The following is a 24,234-nucleotide window of genomic DNA, read 5'->3' on the forward strand; positions in this document are numbered from 1 at the left end:
TTAAAACTTCGACGCCTATTATGACCCCCTAAAATTTATTGTTTTGAGGGCGCCTTAAGTTTTTAAGTAAGATCCCTGTCCAAGGAATATATATCTAAAATTTCAAGTGTTTAAACCAAAAATTGTTGGAGGAGTTTAGTAGAGTTCTCAAAAGTCAAATCGTTGAACTTTGTACCCCATAATCGCAAAATTTCTGCCCGATAACCAATCACATCGATTTTCCCAAATCTTTGTAGGTTGTATATCAAATTTCGAGTCTGTAAGCTAAAAATTAACAGAGTTATTGCGTAAGGAAAGGTACTCAGACACACACTCACACAAACACAGACAGACACTTTCACTTTTATATATATATATATATATGTATATATATATATATATATATATATATATATATAGTATAATATTTCCAATTTCCCTTTCATAAATAATAAAAGCCTCCATTGCCAAGTCTGTCCATTATGAGTGCCTGAGACCTGACAATTCTCATATTTATGAATCCAGTTATTTGCTTCAAAATCGAAAGCTTCCTTATATTAAACTACGGCGTCACTAAGAGACATTAATTTCCACCCCGTCAAGTTCATTATATGCATAGGTCATTTCAGAGCTCCCAAATATTTGCGCTTTTTTATATTAAGAGTATACCTGAAAAAAAAAACAATTAAAAAAATACGTAAGTGTATTTGTCAATTGTTTTATCACGACGATTATTTCGTCGTAAAAACAGGAACAACTTACGAATTTTCTTACTATCACGACGACTTTTTCGTCAAAACATAAAAACGCTTACAGTTTCCGAGTTTTTTTACTATTAAACACACTACGTGTATATTGCTGGTGTTTCAAACAGTTTCCACAATATTTGCGTCTTTTGTATTAAGATTTATCATGAAAAAATACACACGAAATCTAGTTAAACACACTATTTGTACATTGGCAATTTTCAAATAGTCGCATTCAATAGTTATTTATATATTGATAAATCTAGATCCTAAATGTTTGTGTCTTTTATATTAAGATTTCTCATAGCAAAAACAAAATACAAACACAAACAAAAGACAATCAACACAATACGGAAGTATATTTGTTGATTATTTTATGACGACCACGTCAAAACATAAACAAACTTAGTTTCTCGAGTATTTTAATGTTAAACCCACTACATGTCCATTAGTGATGTTTCAAATCGTCGCATTTAATATATATTTATATATTGATGAGTTTAGCTCCCAAATGTTTGCGTCTTTTACATTAATATGTTTTCTACAAAATACAAAACACAATTTATTTTTTTTTATTTTTTATTATTATGCGAAAAACTAACAAATACGGAAGTTTAATATGGCTATATTTTTAATTTTTATCTTGTGACTTAATTGAGAAGCTTAGCTCCCAAATTCTTGGGTTTTCTTTTAATTTATATCCCGCAAAAGAATAAATACGGAAGCTTATTTAACGAAATAAAACAAGCTTATTTTTCCAACATATTTCTTTTTATAAAATTCCGTGTTTTTTTTTCGGAAAAATCATACTAAACAAAATGCTATTATTCGGAAGATTCAATATATAAACATATATGAAATGCGTCGGTGCTTCGCCACGGTACATTCATTTTGGCCACGGTCGCCAATGCCCGCTATTTTACTGGACCGGCAGTAGTTCCCACTAATAACCTTACTGATTTTTTTTTACAGGTGGGTTAGGTAGCATATTTCCACCGGGCAACGACAGTTCACGGGTTCTGCTTGTTTTTCATATTTCAGGATACAGCAATAAAATATTTACATTATTGATGACAACTTTCCAGTACATAGTAAGCAAAATAAAAACAAGGTGGCCGAGTAATTACATCAAAGTCCATAAAATGTTAAATATTAAATGCAATATATGTGGATAAAAGAAAAAAAAACTACAGCATTACTTATATAACACGATGAACTCAAATGACTACAAAAATTGGTATAATCGGTTTAGAAACGTAGTACAATTATAACACACATATTCATATTATGAACACAGACCGGACACCGTAATAAAAATAAAGAATATAAACATGTTCATGTAATAAAACGGATAAAATTTAATTACTAGGCAGAACATTTTTACCAAATGGTTTGATTATAGAGAAAATTGTCTGGCGTGTTTTATAAGATGGATAGACTATTAAAATAATAGACAAGAAAGTATAAAGTTTACTAAAAAAAAAAAAACTGCAAACACATATTTTCATTCAATTTCCAGAGAAACCTATCAGGCGCCATCAGTGAAACGTCAGTTGTCAACAGATGGGACGAGAACATAACGAGAGTTTCAATATTTATCGAATAAAGCAGAGAGATTATACGTTCAATCCCCAGTTGGGGAAAAATGCTAAGACAAGCCGCACTGATGAGTTGTGATACAACGAAATGGTACAGTGTGTGGATAAACTATATATATATATATATATATATATATATATATATATATATATATATATATATACAAGTTAGAAACGTATTTCATCCAAGGCATGAAAATTGTGAAACAAAATGTTTTCACTATAGGCTTTAAAATTAAAGGTACAATATTCAATTTGAAATTTATTTATCTGCAAAGTGCACTTTTATAAATTTTACAAAGTAAGGTATAAGAATTTAATACCTTACTTTGTAAAATGTATAAAAGTGATCTTTGAAGATAAATAAATTCCAAACTGAATCTTTTACCTTTATGTTTAAAGCATATAATAAAAACATTTTATTTGCCAATCTTCATGCTTTGGATGAAATGCTTTTCTAACTTGTATCGTATCTTTTTAAGATTATATTTTATTTAATTTATTCATTTGGATTTTAAAAAAATTAATGTGGTTTTGCATGTATTTATAAAAACTCTCCTACTCTCTATTTTAGTTTGTATTTTTCCTCACACCACAACTTATTTTTTGCAACCCCCTCTTTGTATTATTACAGGTTTGAATATTCTCTCTGTTTCATTTTGTATATCTCCTCGCACCACAACGCTTTTTTGCAACTCCCTCTTTGTCATACATGTCTGAATATTGAGGAAATCGGATTTTTTTTTTAATATAAACTTTAAAATAACTATTTTAGATTAGATTTTTTAAAACTTCTTTCAGAATAGAAAAGCTTTACAATTTAGTAAGGAACATATTTCATATAGGTTTCATTAAAATATTTAGCAGATAACGAGAAAAATAGGGATGAAAATTTCAAATAACTGGTTCCGCTCAATAGTAATGGTCGCCAGCGAAAGTCTTTGTTATTGTTATCTATTATTATTATTATTATTATTATTATTATTATTATTATTATTATTATTATTATTATTTAAACCTTTTTGTGCCCTACTCTTTCGCGCGAGGACTAATATATATATATATATATATATATATATATATATATATATATATATATGGGGGGGTATCTTTTCCTTTGATAAGGGGAAATGACCAGGAGTCTACCGAGCAAATTTTATTTCAATGTAATTATACTTTAAAAGGACAATGCTCATAATACTGAAGATATATAATAACTCAGTAGATATATTTGTGGAGTTATTATATATCTAGAGTATTATGAGCACTGTACTTTTAAAGTATAATTACATTGGAATAAAATTTGCTCGTTAGACTCCAGGTCATTTCCCCTCATAGAAGCAAAAAGACACACATACACACACATTTTATAATTTAATAATTGTAAATTATAAATCAGTTTCAAAAGAATGAACAAAATGATTTGTTTGTTCATTCTTTTAAAACTGATTCATAATTTACAATTATTAATCGTTATACAATATATATATATATATATATATATATATATATATATATATATATATATATATATATATAGCAGTCCCCCCCCGGCTTTGCTCGGGCCCTATGTACTGTTCATAAGGTTATGTGCATATGTATATATCAAAAAGTGTGAATATGTAAAGTAATGCCTTTCTGTATAATAGTCTTCCTTAATTACCATAGTGAAAAGACAGGCATTTTCACTTTTATACATATATATATATAGATAGATGGATAGATTGGATGCAATATATAGTAATGATTTAAAAAGTATAAAAAAAGACGCATGCGCCACCACCGAGAATCGAAACTAAAACGTCTAGCTCACGACTGATTTTGCCTCTGGCGTCAATGACTGGGCTTTGAAAACATATTTACTCCAAGGTTGAAAATTAAAACATGAACGAAAAGCTTCTACCTAATGCATTCATAATGCCGGCGTTCGACCTGGCAAATTTCATTTTTTTTTAATTTTCACTTTTGCACCGATTTGTCCTGACTAAAAGCCAAATATAAAGTTTTGCATGGATTCAAATACCTTATATATTAAGTTTCATTTCTGTAGACTTATATCTTAAGGAGGAGTTTGGTAGGAAAACGTTGTTAAACAAAAATATATACGTATACATAAATATATATGTTGTGTTAACTATAAACTTTTTACGCAAATATTATGCAAGTATAAATCATGTAGATAATGCATGAATATAATTACACGTAATAGTTAACTAAAGATGATTATCTCTTTAGAAAACCGAAAAAACTAATAGGGAATTAATTAAAATGAATGTTTAAACGAATATGCAAATAAGTTAGATCTTTAGCTAGTGAATGTAGTTCCACAACCATATACAAGAAAATTGTATTTTCTATTTATATAAATAGAAAAGAGGGTTTTTAATATAAATATGAATATCAATACACACAAAAAAACGAATTAATAGGAGTATATATAGAAGATAGATAGATAGATAGACTTGAATAACGATCTCTCGTTTTTTCACGCTTTGGATGATTTAAAGTCTCCATAGTAAGAAGACAAAACTCACCACCCGGACGTATCTTTGGCGACTTCCGTTTTGAGATCTTGTCTGATCCTAAATGTGTCACTTAAATTACTTGTTCAAACAACTTTGTACATTATGTAATAGCTGTACATTTTCTAAGAGAAAGATAAGGAGAGCGAGAGAGAGAGAGAGAAACAGGCACATTTAAACCACCATTACTAAATTAGTTCTTTAGTCGTTTTACCTTACTCTCATGGCCGTTTGAACTGAGCCCTTGTTTTGTGTACCTCTGTAGTTAACTAAAGTTGGTAAAAGTAAACATGAAGTTGTTTAACGGAACTGATGTAAGAAGCAAACCTCTGTTATCAAATGAGGGCATACATTTTTTTTACCATCAATTATTCAGCAATTTTTGTGACTAACCATAGGACTTTTCTAAATACACCTCCACGTTAGCATATGTCAGAACATTTTTCTGAATAGAGAACAAATAACGTGAATCATGATATTATAATGGTATTTGAATGCATTTTAAACTACTCCCCAGACCATACGTGTTTCGACTTACCGGTTCTTATGAAAATCGTCTGATTTATTTGCCATCTAGTCAGAACAGTAAAGAACGAAATAGCGCCTGGGCTGTTCACGTGATCTTACCGAAGTTTGAAAATCATCAATTCATAAAATAGCGTCTACAGGATAATATTATTAGAGCAAATTATGATGACATCCCCTCCATTTAACACAATACAGTACATATCGTAATTTAATCGTCAGAACGAGCCTGACTACGAAGGGCGTATAATTCAGTGCTTGGAGATGTAAACATTTGCATCATACCCTCCTTAAATACACAGGCACAGAAAATGGCCAACATCTAGGCGCTCACAAGTCTACGATAAGTCAATTGGGAAATATTTATAGTTGTGAAAAATCTGCACTGAAGTGTACAAAGATTAGCTTTCTGTGTTGCACATAGAAAAAATGAAAAATTACTTTCAAGGAACAACTCTCTTCGAGATTCGAAAAAATGAAGCAATTACTTTCAAGGAACAACTCTCTGTAAACAGACTTAACTCACTACTAGAAGGTTATGCGTCTACGTTGTTTATATATATATATATATATATATATATATATATATATATATATATATATATACATTATAGTAGAAAATAATTTCATATATATATATGAAATTATTTTCCACTATAATAATTAAATACCCACAGACAATAGTGTTTCATCCTTTCGAGAATCTTCAGTACAGATTCGAACCCGACAAAACGAGCAATCTCTGGCTCGATTAACAATGACCGTATCCAATCGGCTACCATAAACCGCAAGAAATAACATTGAGTTAAAACATTTATTTTTAAATTTTAAATTTATTTTTAAATGTTTTTAACGTCAGTCACCGTGATCTAATCGTTATACGTTGATCTATATATGGGGGGGGGTATAGGTATGCTTCCTTCTCTCTATAACTCTTTCTTTCTATCTCTCTCTCTCTCTCTCTCTCTATATATATATATATATATATATATATATACACAGAGAGAGAGAGAGAGGGGAGAGAGGGAGAGGGAGATAAATAAACAGATTTAACAATAGATACGTATAGTAAAAACGGCTTATTTGTATTTAATAAGGAGATGTAAAATTTTTAATCTAATGTTCGAACATAGACATACACAAACATATATTTATATAGAGCGTTATATATATATATATATATATATATATATGTATATATATATACATATATATATATATATATATATTTAAATCAACTTGAAATGCTTTTACCCAAAACTAGCTATTACCGATTTAATATATATATATATATATATATATATATGTATATATATATATATATATATATATATATATATATATATATATATATATATATATATATATATATATATATACAGGGTGTTTCAAAAGTCTTGGGAACATAAAGATTTTTAATAACTCAAAAACTATTAGGAGTTAAAAAATGAAATTAGTACCGTTGGAAAGGTTAAAGTTTCAAGTTTTGTGGGGAATCTTCAAACTTGCTCAATATGAGCACCATTCGTCACACGGCAGACATCTAGTCGATAGTCCATTTCCTGCCAAACGCGTTCCAGCATCTTGACGTCAATGGTTCCCACAACTTATTCGAGCCTTTAGTTCGTCAATATCTCTTAGAAGGGGCGGCACATAGACTTATTGCTTGACAAAGCCCCAAAGGAAAAAGTGACACTCAGTACCCCATATGCGAGTGCTATGCTTGTTAACTTTGCCATTCAGATAGAAGGTCGCCTCATCGCTAAAAACAAGCCGGTCATCAAAGCCGTTATCTTCCAACTTCCTTTGCATTGCAATGCAAAAGTCACGGCGAAGTGGCTTATCAGTGTCCTTCAACTTTTGGACCAACTTGAGCTTGTAAGGTACCATTTGCAGTCGTTTCCTTAAGACACGCCAGACAGTTGCTGGAGCAAGCTGAAATTCCCTGCTGGCTCTTCTCACTGATTTACGGGGGCTCTGCTGAAAGGCTTCCGGACTTGCTCAACTGCATCTTCTGAAGTTGAAGGGCGACCTGTTCGCTTACTTGGGCACAAACACCCATCTTTCATAAATTTAGCATGCCATCTGACAATGGGTTTCCTTTCAGGGACTTCTTTTTAAAATTTCCTGCGAAATGCACGCTGAACACATGTCCACGATTCAGTCTTTGCAAATTGGAGGACGCAAAACGCCTTGTCTTGTTTAGAGAACGCCATTACTGCACATGGAAAGATAAGACGAAAATCATTAGTATGACCAAAAACTTGATTAAGCAAGCTTTAATATGACACCAGTTTCATTTTTCTACCTGGAATAGTTCATGAGATATACGCATTTGTAATGTTCCCAAGACTTTTGAAACACCCTGTATATATATATATATATATATATATATATATATATATATATATATATATATATATATATATATATATTGGGCGTTATCGATATATCTTTTGTAGTATGATGAGCAATATATATCTGTGTATCTATATTACAAATTATTCCTTAATATATTATTTAGTAACGGTTAAGTAGAGTAGAAAATGAAAGTGATATTGAGATTCGTCGATATTGTTATCTGTGAATGCTGACGTAAATCCACTGCTAATGGAAAATAAAAATGTATTACCTCGATACGTGTTTCAATATATTGAAGATTCAACCCGGAGGCAATAAAGTTGAATTAGACTAAATTATTATAGATACAAATCAATATTTGCACTGGTCTTCAAATAAGGAATCAATCTACAATGGCCACGCTACATATACATGGCTATGAAACTATTAAAATCTAAATCACTTTCTATATACAACACTTTTTGCTTACCGACACTATATCATAGAATTTAGGTTGATAGTTTCCACTAGTATATCGCTATTTGGTATGATAGGTGCTCGTCTATGCTCCAATCTATTGTAACCTCTGTCAATCATCCACAGAAAACTTTTCTAGCTGCAATCTCTGCAAAGAAATTCCACTTTTCCTCTGTGTATCTAAAACCAAATTGAAATTCCATGACAAAGTTTATGTCCAAGAATTACATCCTGCAGAACACAATACCAGATAGATGCTTTCTGATTGTTTAAATTCAAATGTTAACAAATTCATTTAAAGCGTCATTTAAAATAATATAATCCTTCCCGACCTCATTAAACATTATCAATACTTGTAGTTTTGCCGTACCTTGAACTTTATAAACTCATTGCCCATGTATATCGAATGATTTTTCCGTGCAAGCTGTGATTCGTTAATTCATAAAAAAAATCATGGAGAGGAAAAAAATTCATAGCAAGAATATCGAATATTTGTTTCTATAATTAAGCTCGAAGTATCAAACGGGAATTTTACTTATAATACGCGGCTAATATATATATATATATATTGATATAATAATTGCGAAACAATTGTAACCCATAAAGAAAAGCACTGTATATTTGGTTTCCTTGATTTTGCGAAAATATTATATGCATGTTAGATTATGAAAGCTGATAATTATAACACTTAATTAATTGAGTGAATTAATTTTGACGTTGATTTTATTAATATATGAACATTACTGGAATTAAAAATTAAAAATTTTTGGTTTTAAAAAATATTTACAAGCTATATATAAATATATATATATATATATATATATATATATATATATATATATATTGAGTAAAACGGTTTATAATTTCGAATTAAAAATCAGTTTCAAAAGGAAAACAAACAAAATCCACTAGATTATACGATCGTTCCATAAACGATGTTCATTTTATTTAAATTGACAATGAATATTTGACAATTATTTGACAAAAGTTTTATTCTTTAAAAAGAAAGTCTCCTTATCGGTAATTATCAGACATTACACAGGACTAAAATACTAGTTTTTTTTTTTGGTGTCTTCAACTGCACCCCTATATTTCCTGATGCGGAGCCTTTGTTTTTAAAAGACAAAACTTTTGTCAAATTATTGCCAATATTTATTGTCAATTTAACAAAAATGAACATCGTTTCTGAAACGATCGTACAATATAGAGGATTTTGTTTGTTTTCTTTTTGAAACTGATTTTTAATTCATAATTTTAATTCGAAATTATGAATCGTTTTACTCAATATCTAGGATATTAATAACTATTGATCTTATATATCTACAGTATTGTTTTCTATTATTACATTTACTAATACATTACAATAACTTCTGCTGTTTAGACTCCAGGCCTAATTTCCTCTAATATATATATATATATATATATATATATATATATATATATATATATATATAGATATACATATATATATATATATTTATATATATATACATATATAAATATATATATACACACATATGTTATATATATATATATATATATATATATATATATATATATATATATATATTTATATTGACTTATATCTGTTTAGGATGTTTCCTATAGACCACGAATCGGCGGGGCATATATATATATATATATATATATATATATATATATATATTTCATTTCAGACTAATGTGCTTGGTGTGTTTCGGAGTATTCTTACGTTGGGTTCGTATAGGGATGCACGGGATAAGTATTGAAAAACGATAATCGAAAACATATTTTAAAAAGGAAAATTCAATTTTTTTAAAAGAAATCACTTTCAAACAGGTTAACGTCACACTTGCATTTTACAAGTTTTATCACCGCAATAAGAGATATGCGCGGCGAATAAAATCAAGAGTATGTATTTTAGTAGACAGGCGTACTTTCGAAAAGACTGCTAATGTTTACATCATAATTAAACCATGATACTTGGTTTCGTTTTTTAAATTTTACTTCAACCTTCCATGTAAAAATAATTTTCTAAAATGATTAGACATTGAAGCGTTCGAAATGACGTTTGAACTTCAATTACAGCAAACATATGAACATATTTTTATAAAATCAAATGCGTGTTCTCTTCAGTGCAAAGTATACTACAATATATAGTAGACTAAATAACTGCGGAAAGGCATGCGAAGTTTCTGCTGTTACATCGCGGTGAAATTCTCAGCAGAAACAGACAATCAATCGACTTGATAAAAAATGGGTGAGTTTACCGATTTCAATGACAAGAAAATTATGGTACCATTAAAGATCTGTTGATCCTCATTCAATTCCGGGCTACATCTAGTCGCCTCATATAATAAAAATATACATATTATAACAACATATATAGGATCTAGAACAAACATTTACCAGAAACGCACCATAATATTATATTCATAGCTCAGTTGATCATTCTCCACTTCATCGTCATTTCCATGGGCAATTTCTAAATCCTTATTAATCATTGACTATCGCTGCGTTGCTTCTACTTCATATTTTATAGCGCCTATAATAAATATTATCGTGTATGATGATATGCATCGGCAGGAGAATCCAGTTCATTGATTAATCAAATATCTCCGATCAGAATAAATGCTGAGAATGGTGTTTTTTATCATCTATGCCCTGAGATCTTTGGAATGCATTATTAGCCTTGGTTGAGTTAGAACGAGCATTATAATCCATGAATAAAAACGTCCTCAGAAGTGGCAACGGAATTTATCTATTCAAGCAATCGTTAATCCCGTGCTGTGATCAGTTTATCGACAATTCGTTCCGCGCTGACACCAGATAATAAAATGACCTCTGAGCTTGGACGGCGACTAGATTTGTGGTACTTATCTCCGAAATAGACCCAGTCGTTTTCCCAAGTGTCACGTTGTTCAAGTGTCACCATGATCTTCTTGGCGAACAGAACACAATACATCACAAAAACCATATAACGGAGTCATAAAAAGTCAGTTTTATGGGAGCGTGCAGGAAACGCCCCCCGCCCCCCCATATATATATATATATATATATATATATATATATATATTTATATATATATATATATATATATATATATATATATATATTTTGTGTACAGAAAGTTGTTACTTGAGACAGGTCATTGGTACCGTCGGTTTCAAGCCCGATAATAAGGCCCGTTTAAGGTATCCTTATCAAGCTCTCTTCAGCCAATATTCGTCTATCTTATAACCGGAAGTGTGAAGTATATATACCTCGCGAATCCACGTTCAAATCTCATGATAAGGATAACTTAAACCGGCCTTATTATCGGGCTTGAAACCGACGGTACCAATGACCTGTCTCAACTAACAACTTTCTGTACACAAAATATAAGTACGCTCTTAAAATTTGGATTTTCCTTTTAATTGAGCACTCTGCTGAAATTCTTTTTTTCCAAAAAAAACTAATCATAATTATATATATATATATATATAAGAATTGTGTGATGGCACTTGGGCACTTCTCAACCAACATGTCAAGAATTTTTTTTATCTACGGACTTGAAATTTGATATATAAAGTATTCAGACATGTAGTAAACTTTTTAAATACGGTTTATTCCAGTAATAAGTACTGCTACGGAGTCGAAATTGATAAATTGGTACGTAAGAGCCACCGGATTTTTATCTGCATTGAACTGTTTAACGATTGCTCATGCTCAGTCGTGAAATACAACAGCTTCCTTATGTAAGAGTTGATTTGGAAACAATATGTAAAAGTCATATCACTCCGGTGTAATCGTTATTGTACTTAACTCACAGTCTTCAACTTTTGATTTCGATCTCGGCTCGAGTATTTTTTTTTTTTTTACAATAAGTAAACTTTTTAGAAAAAGCATAATACTCACATGCACATGTATCCGGTTATTTCCGCTTTTATTTTCTTTTACTTCATTTTTTGTAAAGGAAATTATATGTTACGTGTATTACCTACGGTATTTTTGTTTATAATCAATAAGAATGCTGCATTAATAAAAATATGATATTTTTGCTTATGTTACGGCAGTGCCGGGCGGCCTGCTAATGCGCATATATATATATATATTTAAATCAACTTGAAATGCTTTTACCCAAAACTAGCTATTACCGATTTGATATATATATATATATATATATATATATATATATATATATATATATATATATGGCGTTATCGATATATTTTTTGCAGTATGATGAGCAATACATATCTGTGTATATATATAAATACTTATATATATTTGTGTGTGTGTGTGTGTTTTATTTTTTATTACCATTTTATCTGTTTGGTTACATATGTTTCGGATGTAGGACAATGTTTACGATCCAGCAGCCTCGTCAGACCTTATATAAATGCTTGTTAGTATTTGGAAGAAGTGTTTTAGAAGAAATACGAGGAAAAAAGGGGGGGGTAAGAGATAATAAAGGGGAGGGAGACGGGTATCGACAATATTTAAGTTTTGAAGGTTAAAATACATTAGAGTGTAGTGGGTGTGGGGAGGTAGCAGATTCGGAGGCTTGGGTGAAGATAAATGGATATAAGAAGGGGGAGATGGAGAGAGGATGGTAACGAAAACAGAAAGGGGGAAAGGAGAGGGGGGAGGAGTTTCAATTTTTAAGTTTTACAATTTTGACTGCTTTTTGCTTGTTTAGCCACGTATATGAAATAGATGAGACAAGACAGAAAGAGGGAGAGAGAGAAAGAAAGGAAGAGAGACAAAGGGTATGTGTACGTGCCATTTGTTTGACAAGTAAAAGATTCCATTTAGAATTTTCGTAGTCGATATGAGTCGACTTGTTCATTTCAGTTGACAATGAGTTATTTTTAGGTAGTTAAGAATAATACATACGCTAACGCACGCGCAAATACGTATACATACATAACATACATATGTGCATTTCTACATATCCATATACAGACACATACGCACATACACACATATATATAAACAATGTATAAGCAGACATACATACATCTATATGCAGACGTACACTCACATATACACAACTCTTATACACATATACATACTCATACTTATACATAGACATATATACATATATATGTATATATACACACACCTATATATATATATATACATATACGTGGAGATATAAATCTCCAGTAAGAAGCAGATGTATATAAATATATATATATATATATATATATATATATATATATATACAGACATGTGTATATTTATACCAAGTAAATAAAGTAAAGTTCGGATAAATAAATAAGTAAATACTCGGATGTAGTTAATAATAAGGTAGACGCATTGTAAGATATGTTCAGAAAACATGTTGTTGGTTTAATATTTAAGGCTCTGTATTGGTTTGCTATGATTATTGGATAGGGATTAAGTTATAGTGTCAAAAAAAGGAAAAAATTATAGGGATCTAGATAAAAGTAGGGTTGAAGATAGTTTCCTTTCCAGGGCAATTGCTCTTGACATATCGGAGGCCTTCGATAAGGTATGGCATAAGAGCCTACTTCACAAGATTTCCAGCTACGGTATTACTGGAAATGTTTTCTCAATCATTAAATCATTTCTCTCTGATAGGTTCATAAGAGTAGTGGTTGATGGGCAGAAATCAGAGGCCCACAGTATTAATGCTGGAGTGCCCCAGGGGTCAATCCTAGGCCCAACTCTCTTCCTGATCTACATCAATGATCACCCAAAACACATACTTAAATCATTCGTTGACATCTATGCTGATGACACGACCATCTATGGCAACACATCAAAGGCCGTAAATGAAAAAGTTCTCTCTAATTCTATCTCCTCTGATCATGGGCACGTGGTACAATGGGGGGGAAGAGCTGGCTGGTCACTTTTAATGCATCCAAAACCAAGCTTCTATCTTTACATCATCAACGCTCTGATCCCCATCTGGCATCAATTGAAATGGATGGCTCTCGTCTTGGTGAGGCTCCATGTTTTGACAAGCTTCTGGGTTTGACCTTTACTCCTGATCTGAAATGGGAACATACATCAAATGTGTTGCCAGAGACGCTGGGAAAATGGTGGGATCCTTCTACCGCTCCAGACGATATCTCACTACTGATGCAGTTCTCTATCTGCATAAAGCCAAGTACTGCTGCCACATCTGGGTAGGAGCTGCTAAAAACAGTATATTCTGCCTTGACAGAGTACAAAATAGGCTTCGAGGTTTAGTGGGGGATACCCTTTTCTCTTTCCTGCAACCTCTCTCCCATAGAAGAGAAGATGCGAGCCTGTCTTTGTTTTATCGTTATTTCCATGGCAGTCAATAATTTTCCTCACTCTCTATCTGTGCCTAAATCCAAACGTAGATTCCATGAACAAAACCTCCTTAGAACTGCACGCCAGTGGAACTCTCTGCCGCTTGCGTGTTTCCCACCTGACTACAACTTGGACGTCTTCAAGTCCAACATAACCAAACTCCTGACAAACCAACCCCTTAAGTAAGACACTATATAAAAAAACCCAATACTAATGATTACTACAATACTATCTCATTGATTACTGTACACGCAATAACCCTTATCCCTGAGTGGAGTTCGGGCCTTGATAAGTGGTGATCCCCATGTAAAAAAAAGAAGGAATAGAGATAGAATATTGTATATCTATGTCTATGTGCGCATGTATGTGTATCTGGATGTTAGTGTCTGTATGTATATGTGTATCTATATGTATGCATGGGTGAACATATGTATGCAGGTGTAACTAGATCTGAGTTTATATGCATGTATGTGTTTGTATGTGTATATATACCTATATCCACAATACAGTTGACACTGAAAATGAAGTTAAGCTTCACTACACAAAGCACCATGTTAGGAGCCCACCCCCTATATATATGAACTTAACGGAACTACAAGTACCCGTGACTCAATATAATTTACCACCACTCTCATAATCTTTAACCTTTAAACCTTTATATCCCATTTTATATTTTTTCTAGACACTATAAATTAATACCTATCAATAAGCAGAGCAAATCAATACAAACCCCTAAATATTAAACCAACAACATGAATTTTGAACATATCTTACAATACGTCTACCTTACCCCGCATTATTAATTACACACCCTTATTTATTATTTATTTATTTATCTATCCTAACTTTACTTACTTAGTATAAATATACACATCTTATGTATATATATATATATATATATATATATATTATATATGTCTATATATATGTGTTTATTTATATTTTTATGAATACGTATATTTATATGATTGTTTATACGTGTATATGTGTACATATGTGTGTATGCACATATGTGTGTATGTATATGTACATCTACATTTTACTGGTTATCCTTACATGTATCTTCATATGTATATGTATGTGTATGTTCGAGCATGTTTGGGCCTATATATATATAATATATATATATAATATATATATATATATATAATATATATATCCTTATATGTGTTTATGTATATATTTCTATGTGCGCGTGTATAAATGTATGTGCTGATGGTTCGTGTGTATATACATGAGTGTGTGTATATACATGAATGTACGAAACTACATTATAAGTTACCCACTACGTTTATCTATATCCTATACTTTTTAGGCACTATAACTTAATCCCTATCCAATAAGCAAAGCAAATCAATGCAGACCCCTAAATATTAAACAAACAGCGTCTACCTAACCTCGCATTATTAACTACACCCTTGTATTTACTTATTTATTCATTCCTCTTACTTTACTTTATTTACTTGGTATAAATATACAAATGTCTTTGTATATATATATATATATATATATATATATATATATATATATATATGTGTGTGTGTGTGTGTGTGTGTATCTATATATGTATGTATATTCATATTTTTAAGAGTATGTATATTTATTTATGTATTTTTATATAATTCTATATACCTGTATATAGGTACATATGTATGTATGTATGTATGTATGCATGTATGTATGTATGTATGTATGTATGTATGTATGTGTGTATGTATGTATGTATGTGTATGTACATCCTCATGGTCGGGTCACCGGCGACTAAACTGGTTCCCCCACCAGACTTGTTTGGTGAGGAGGGTGGCTAGTCTCCCGGAAGGATTAAAAACGAGACGTTTCAAAGGGCGAATGAACCTTTTTTCGGGGTCAACGGCCAACTAGCACCGTGTGTGTTTGTGTGTACGTATGTGTGTGTTGGGATGGAGAGGGCTCCCGTAAGCCGAGGTGAAGGCAACCTTTCTAGGAGAAGCAAATCTTTGATTAAAAAAACTGAAAGCGGGAGACCAGGACGCACATTAAGCTGGTCTGCAATTTAATTTCTTGCTGGCTATCTTTCTCTTGCTTGTTGCTGGATATCAGCATTTTGAACCGAGAGAGAGAGAGACTTAGCTGTCGTACAAAGCTAAGGCTCTGTAATATCATCTGTGTACAGATACTCCCTCAGGCATTTATCTATTGAAATAGTCCTGTACCGATGGAAGTTATTTTTGAGCTCATGGATTTAAGTGTCTGAGAGAGTGGTACTCGTCAGACAAGACCTTTAAATCATCATATGTACATCTGTTTCTTACTGGAGATCTATATCTCCACGTATATGTATAAATGTAGATGTATATATATATATATATATATGTATGTATGTATGTATGTCTATGTATATATATGAGTATGTATATGAGTATAAGAGTTGTGTGTATGTGAGTGTACGTCTGCATATAGATGTATGTATGTCTGCATATACATTGTTTATATATATATATATGTGTATGTGCGGATGTGTCTGTATATGGATGTGTAGAAATGTACATATGTATGTGTATGTATGCATATGTATGAGCGTGTGCGTTAGCGTATGTATTAATCTTAAACTACCTAAAAATAACTTATTGTCAACTGAAATTAACAAGTCGATTAATAGCGACTACAAAAATTCTAAATGGAACGTTTTACTTTTATGACACCTACACAAACCCTTTTTCTCTCTCCCTTTCTTTGTCTTTTTCCCTCTCTATCTCTCTCATCTACTTCATATACCTGGCTAAACAAGCAAAAAGCAGTAAAAATTTTAAAACCTAAAAATTGAAACTCATCCCCCTCCTCTCCTTACCCCCTTTCTGTTTTCGTTACCATCCTCTCGCCACCTCCCCCTCCCTATAACCATATATCTCCACAAACGCCTACCTGAATCTGCTACCCTCACACACACACACACACACTACAATCTAATATATTTTAATCTTCAAAACTTAAATATTGTCGGTACCCGTCTCCCTCCCCCTTATATATATATATATATATATATATATATATATATATATATATATATAATATTATGTGTGTGTATGCATCTATAAAAACCAATACGAAAATATATAAATGTTTATATTTTTTTCTTTTTATTTCTTATTTGCCAACGTGTAAGGATAAGAAATGTTCTTAGAAGTAATTTTCCACAGATCCTTTGGTGCAATGTATATATATATATATATATATATATATATATATATATATATATATATATATATATATTATTGTGTGTGTGTGTAAGTGTGTGTGTAAGTGTGTATGCGTGTATAGCTATAATTTGTTTAATGATAAATATTTAGCTACGTACGTATGATTTGCATCGTTACGGAATCACGCGTGTACAGATAATTGTTCGAATATGTCGCACGAGTTTAACCGCATCACAAAAGTAACTTTTAACTCAAATTGGAAAGGCATTACCCAATGAGGTAATTTTTCAATCGCTATACGACATGATTATAAATAAATCCTATTTTTCAAGCAGCCAGACAACCATGATCAGCCGTCCTAACCATGTTCAACAGAGATAAAGTTGCATTCAACGCTCAGATTAGATGCCTTGTATCATTTTTCATCAAATAGACTCGACCGAAAGAAAGCTACAAATAAAACAAATATTTAATTGAAAAATAGTTAATTAATGTTTGCAGATATACGTTTTAGCTTGTCATTCTGTTGTTTTTCACTAAAATACGTTTATTGAGAGGCTATAAATTAATGTCGATATAGAGTGTAACAACTAAGGTGTTGTTTGTGCTTTCGTAAAGTGAGTTAACGATGGAATCCTTTGTGCCAGTATAGCTGTTGTTTTATTGTTTCTCGGATACAGTAAATTACTTTAGACACGAATATTAATCAGCTGAGAGTTTGAATGCCACGGGGATCCCCTTCTTATTTTCCATTAGTTGATCCATTTTGCCGAAATATTCAACATGGACGCAATGTATTCATAAAGTATTCCTGACAATATGGCGCTGGTTTTAATCATAATTACTTATTATGATACGTAAAAATAAAATAAAAACAAATGCATTGTGTGTTTTTTTAAAATAATTTTCTGTTTATCTCGTATATTTAGTTTAATTTATTTATTGAAATATTAATATATCAATTATTATACTGAAGATAAATTAATCAACGTTTCTTTTCCTAATTGTAATTTTGTGTGTAGTTAAATCTCATAAATAATGCTATGTTTAGGTAAGGAGTTATATTTAATACGTATTAATTGTTCTAACTAGCAGTGATTAGTAATTTATTCAGCAATTTTCTAATTTATTCAGCAATTTTCTAATTTATTCAGCAATTTTCTAATTTTAGTATATTATTCTCACCTTCTCTCATATAATTTTGTTTGGGTTTGATCTTATATTATACAATCTCTTTCTTTGTGTTTCCTTTTATGTGTTTTTTATTACCTTTTAAGTAAATAAAAGTATGAAACCATGTTAAATGAATTTAAGATAGTTGTTCATGTTTCACCGATTAGGGGTCTTAGATTTCTCTAGAATTAAAAAAAAAGCTTCTAAGTATTTCGGAACGTTTTATGCCCTTCGAAATGAAGATTTATAGCTCTATTACTCCCATTAAATGCTGCGACTTCAAACCTAGGAAAACGCGATATATTCAATTTGTTTCAATTACGATCTTATGCAATAAAAGAACGCATATATTAAATCCAGACTAGTGACATTTATTTAGGAATTTTTATTCAAATTGAAAGTATAATGCCTGTATAACATTATGTAAAACATGATTTGGACGTGTAGACGTTGGTTGGAATGCATCCATTTTTCTTGCGATATATTCGTAATTTCAAAAACGGAGATTATTCGAACTATTCATTTATGTATATATATATATATATATATATATATATCGAGAGAGAATATATATATATATATATATATATATATATATATATATATATATATATATATATATATATATATATATCGAGAAAGAGAGAATGGGAGGAAGGAGTGAACTCGAAAAAATTAGAAATTGCGCAATGAATTATATCCAGTGTTTCTTCTGTGCCTGGCGTCAAAATTCTGTTTCTCGACGCCGTTCTTGTTTTTCAATACAAACTGTTTATCGATAATCGATGTTATGTCATCGTATGATCCTTTTTGCTGAAAAGTGTAACATATGGATGGGCGAACTTCGGAAAAAAACAGCTGCTTCATGAAGCCACATATTGAAGGCGTCGTCTACAGACATTTCCGGTCTGTTTGTGTTCGTTTCTACCTTTAAAATACTTTGAAACTTCATTAATCTTCTGGTTTTTCTCTCAAACAATATACATATATATATATATACATATATATATATACATATATATATATATAAAGAGAGAGAGAGAGAGAGAGAAGGAGAGATAGATATACTAGACTATTTGTGAACCGTTAGATTAGTATATGTAATAGCTAGCTATGGAATAGAGAGTAAGCAGAATTAAAGTATAAAAGTGCAAGTGAGTATACAGAATTAATGTATAAATGCGAAAAAATTGAATGCACGCGCATGAAACAACAAACGTGGTGACGAGTAAAAATAATACGTAATTTCGCGCACGTAAAAAATTGAATGAATGCGCGCACGAAAAACCATAGCCACCAGTGAGAACAATATGGAATACGTCGGATAATAAATTACCCTTAAATTAAATGAAAAGTCTTTTATATAGTGGGGGTTTAATCAATTGAAAGATTTTTAAAAGAAAACGAAAAGAAAAAATACAAGGAGGAGGTATGGTATGCATTGTCGAAGTCCACTCTAGTTTGGTGTGTATGTGCTTGCGTTTATAACCTTAAAAATATCAAAAAGTAATCATTAATTCATTAAGTAATATTAAACGGTGAGATCTTTACAAAGCAAAAAATGAAATGTCCCTCACACATACACACGTTTTGAATTTTTCTACGTATTTTTAAAATGTTTGGAACTTATGACCACGACCCCATCTAATTTCCTTTTTCTTGCCCTAACACATGCCACAAAAGTTAAGCAAAATGCTGACGATTACATGCATTGCTATATCGCTAAGAAGTTGAATAACATTTTATGTTAAATTTATATAGGAAATTGATCCCTTACGCTAAAATGTGTAAGTTTTATTATTTAATAAAAGAAATCCTCCTTTATTATTATTTCTAAAGGTCGTTGAAAGGTATTTACCAAAAAAAGTAGATTTTGATTTCTTTTTAAGAAGGGAACTACGCTGAGTTAGATCGTTAAAAAATATTGTTTTTTAAATATATGAATTGATCAATATTTTTTTTTTACATTAGTAAAACATATTTGCTTTTTGTTGTTGTTGTTTGAAAACAATTTCGACTTGCAATGAGAAATACAAATAAAATTATCGAAAATAAATAATTCTGATCACGAAGAACGTAGCTTTTTAATTAAGTATTCGTTTCAATCACACACAACTTAGATAATAAGGATATATTGTTAAAAATATGTAGGTGCACCTGAACACTGGGCACCTTCCTTACAATTTGTTTCTTTTCGAGTTTTTTTCATCTATTTCTGCGGATTATTATACAATAGGATTATGAAAAATGAAAATTCATAATTTACATATTTGGAAGGGGGTTCAGTTTCACATACAACGTTTTAGTAAATCGATCCCCTATTTCATAACCGATTTACAGACCCGATTTGGAGTTGGCTCCTTCAGCCTCCTCCGCTATTATTATTATTATTATTATTATTATTATTATTATTATTATTATTATTATTATTATTATTATCATTATTATTATTTTGTTTTCCGTTTTTTTTTTTGGGGGGGGAGGAATTTTCACTTTGAGCAAAGTTCAGTCTGTCCCCACCCTGTCATTATTTTTTTTATTTACGACTTTTTAAGTGGCGTGTTTGCATTTAACGACCAGCGCTATTTTTTAATCGTATTTTCAAGTTAAATTACAATTTTACTGTATCTTTTTTAGTAAATTATTAGGTTAAAGGTACAGAATAGTTACAAAACAACACAGCATCCCCTATGTTTATCATAGGTTTCTAAATAATGATGTTATTATTTCGGCGCGGGTCGTTAAATGTAAAGGTACTTGTGAATTAATGTAAACAAACGGGAGGGGAGAAAAATCATGTCTAGATGAGGGGTGTAATCCGTTGAAAAAATGAAAAAGAAAAAATACAGTGTGCATATTTAGCGTGGGTCATATTACTATACCGCTGTCTAAGAAAATTGAGCCGTAAATTTGAATCACACACATCAAAATTTAAGGCTCCACTCTCGTGATAGGCACGTTATCAATGCAATACAAAAAGCCATATATCTTATTTAACAAACAGAGTAAGTAGTGGACGGTTTTCTAATGTACACAATAAGGGAGAACTTAATTTGAAGATTGTATGTCCCTTACAATGGCGGAGCTTAATAATTATTTTTATAGAAAATATATAATAATCCCGATATTTTATTGACAAACGTAATAAGTTTATTCTTCGTCATGATGTCGAGTGGGAGAATGTGAATTGAGTCCACGTGATATTAGATGCGGATTTATATGTAGCCGCATAATAACGCGTGGTCGCGTGTGGTTTGAAAATCTGGGTAGTTTATCCATTAAAAGCGATGAGTAAAATTTGAAAATTAAATAATAATCGTGTTCAATTGAACATTTTGAAGCCAAATATATGTGTCTGTATGTGGGTGTGTCTATGTTTGCATATGGATCCATATATGTCTGCATGTACATTGTTTATATATATATATATATATATATATATATATATATATATATATATATATATAGGCGTGTGTGCGTATGTGTCTGCATATGGATGTGTAGAAATGAACATATGTATGTATATGTATGTATGCCTATTTGCGCGTGCGTTGTAGTATGCATTAATTCTTAACAAAACAACCTATTGTAAACTGAAATCAACAAGTCGACCTATAGCGACTACGAAAATTTTAAATGGAACCCTATACTTGTCAAAAACATGACATCTTCACAAACCCCTTCTCTCCCTCTTTATCTCTCTCATCTACTTCACATACCTGGCTAAACAAGCAAAAAGCAGTTACAATTAAAAACCTAAAAATAGAAACTCATCCTCCTCCTCTACGTACTCTCTTTTTCTTTACTATCCTCTCTCCACCTCCTCCTCCTATATCCATATATCTCCATCCACGCCTACCTGAATCTTAAACCTCCCCCACACACATAATACAATCTAATGTATTTTAACCTTCAAAACTGAAATATTGCTAATACCCGTCTACTTCCCACTTATTATCTCCTACCCCCATCTCTTTTTTTTCGTATTTCTTCTAAAACACTGCTTCCTAATACTACGAACCATTTCTGTAAGGTCTGACGAGGCCGTTTGATCGTAAATATGGTTCAACATCCGAAACATATGTAACCAAACAGATAAAACGGTAATAAAAAAATACTCTCTGCAATAGTATCGAGACTCTCTTCAGGTTTTTACTAATTACCAGTTTTACCATATATATATATATATATATATATATATATATATATATATGTATATATATATATATATATATATATATATATATATATATATATACTACCATTGAGTGCCCGGCGTTGCCCGGGTGTTTGGAGGTGCGTGTTGAGCAAAAAAAAAGTGGTAATAGGATGCAGGCTCGAACCCGTACCGTGAATGAGGAAGAGAACGAGGAAAAACGCGACCTCTTTGCTGTTATGACTACCGCCAAACCGGAAGTGACGCAGGTTTTATTAAGTCTAGATAATCGAAAAGAGGGGATGACTTTCGAAAATATCCGTGAAAAAAACGAACCCTCTCTGTACAAAAGTGCCCAGTTCAGGGTGAAGCAATTAATTTTTTTAGCCAGTGGTTCAGTATATTTCGTATGAAAGGTCGAGCTTCAAAAACGATAATGGTCTTGTGAAAATCCGTTGCATCTGTCGAAAGTTTAGGCAGACATGCAAACATACATACCTTTATATATTGGTAGCTCTCATTTTCGATCCAAACCGATTAAAAAGCTTGCCCTATCTCTGAATACTTTTTATGTAAAATTTCAAATGTTTAGACCAGAAATTTTCTGAGTAATTAGGTAGAGACCGCAGAGGTCAATTTTTTTAAACTTTGACCCCTATTATGCCTGCTTTACATTTATTGTTTTGGACTCAAACTAAGTTAGGTCCATGTACAAGGAACCTATATCGAAAATTACAATTGTTTATACCCAAAATTGGCGGATGAGTTTTTTTTTAGAGTTTTTAAGGACAAATCCTTGAACTTTTACCCCTTCACAACCAAATTTCTGACCGCAAACGGATTACAAAGATTTTCCCAAATCTCACTACTCTGCATATCAAATTTAAAGTCTGTAGACTGAAAATTGACATAGCTATTTTGTCCGGAAATGTACACAGACAGACAGACAAACAGACAGATAAACCGACAGACAGGGACTTTCACTTCTGCTAAGGGGTTAAATTAAGAAAAAGAAGGCGTAATCGACAGAGCGTGCTATTTATACGTATGCGCATATATACATTTTTATCTTTAACAACTTTATTTTTTTGTTATTTTGTATGCCTATGGATTTAAGTCAGACAACAATGAATAAGGCTGAAGAGGAATATGTTTTTGTTTCGATTCTAGCTGATTGCACTTAAATTATGTTGTTTTTTTTTTTCAAATAAGTTAGATCACTGCTATATATTAAGTACAATAAATAGAGAATTAGCTCTATAATAATGAATT

At 31.3% G+C, this 24,234-nt stretch overlaps 1 long non-coding RNA gene across 3 annotated transcripts in view; it reads left to right on the forward strand.

The window, feature by feature from the left end:
• The window catches only part of LOC145279916 (uncharacterized), a 426,821-nt gene that overhangs the window by 48,849 nt on the left and 353,738 nt on the right, over positions 1–24,234 (forward strand). The gene's annotated exons all lie outside the window — the stretch shown is intronic.

The sequence above is a fragment of the Euprymna scolopes genome, chromosome 7 (genome assembly GCF_053919585.1).
Source record: "Euprymna scolopes isolate OS-2025 chromosome 7, ASM5391958v1, whole genome shotgun sequence".
NCBI lineage: Eukaryota > Metazoa > Mollusca > Cephalopoda > Sepiida > Sepiolidae > Euprymna > Euprymna scolopes.